Below are 1048 nucleotides of genomic sequence, written 5' to 3' on the forward strand. Positions count from 1 at the left end.
AGACATCAACATCATCATCAGCTATAGTGCATGTGATGGAGGATGACTCCCAGGGAGTCTAGAATTATCCCTTCTGTCATTTTTGCCATGTCCTTGATATAAACACAGTTCCTCCATGAAGCTCTTTGTGCTTGGTATAGTTCCTCGATCTCCGAACCAGCGGCCTTTCAGTCTCTTTCCCCGAAGCTCTCACGGAACTTTTCCTTATGAAAAGTTTTCATCCTTATGATACATTTATTATAAATTTCCCTTTTTTCTCTATCTATTTTATTTGCCTGGTTAAGTTCATTACTTTCATACCTCACACTGTAGGATCCACAATGAATGCCGACTTACCTGTCTTGGGGAAAGCGACAATATCGGCAAATCGCGTGGACCCCTCCGAATCTATGCAGTAGACCTCGTCGAAGCGGGGAAAATCCCTTTCTGTAAGGAGCTTTATCAATTCATGCTTTACTCTCTGGTGTCGGTGTGTTACGAGGAGGGAGTGTTGGGGAATTTTCTCAGTACATGTATTGGTGTTTCAGACTCTCTGTGCATTTGCGACAGAGGGACCCAACTTCTCTGACCTGTCCGCTGACAGCTGAGACTCCACGCAGGGGTGCATAATTGGTGTTTAGTTTCAGGGCATTGGACCATTCAGATCCCGTAAGAATTTGCTTGTCATGTATATAAATTTATTTGCTTTTGTAGTCTCCTTGAAGTAGCGCACTCCAATGCCCTGCAACCTGCAATTTCCCCATTCCTCAAACGCATTCTCACGTAGCGACTGCTGTAGAGCCCTCACACTCCGATGTCCCTGATCAACGCCCAATCTATCAGCACATTCAGCAGTTTTCGGCTGAACAATCGAACGTGGACTGGACCAGGGCATCGTGTACGTCGGGCAATAAAAAAAAGAAGATTATTTTACATCAATTTGTAAATTTCCAAGTGTCTGGAGAGAAAATGGCCTCGTTGCTTTTTGATAACGTCATTTTTGTGTTACCAATGGGTTTTTTCAGAGATCAAAGTCATATCATACTGATTAGATATCGTGCTTATTTAT

The sequence above is a fragment of the Halyomorpha halys genome, unplaced genomic scaffold (assembly GCF_000696795.3).
Source record: "Halyomorpha halys isolate HHAL.00 unplaced genomic scaffold, Hhal_1.1 Scaffold230.1, whole genome shotgun sequence".
Classification (NCBI taxonomy): domain Eukaryota; kingdom Metazoa; phylum Arthropoda; class Insecta; order Hemiptera; family Pentatomidae; genus Halyomorpha; species Halyomorpha halys.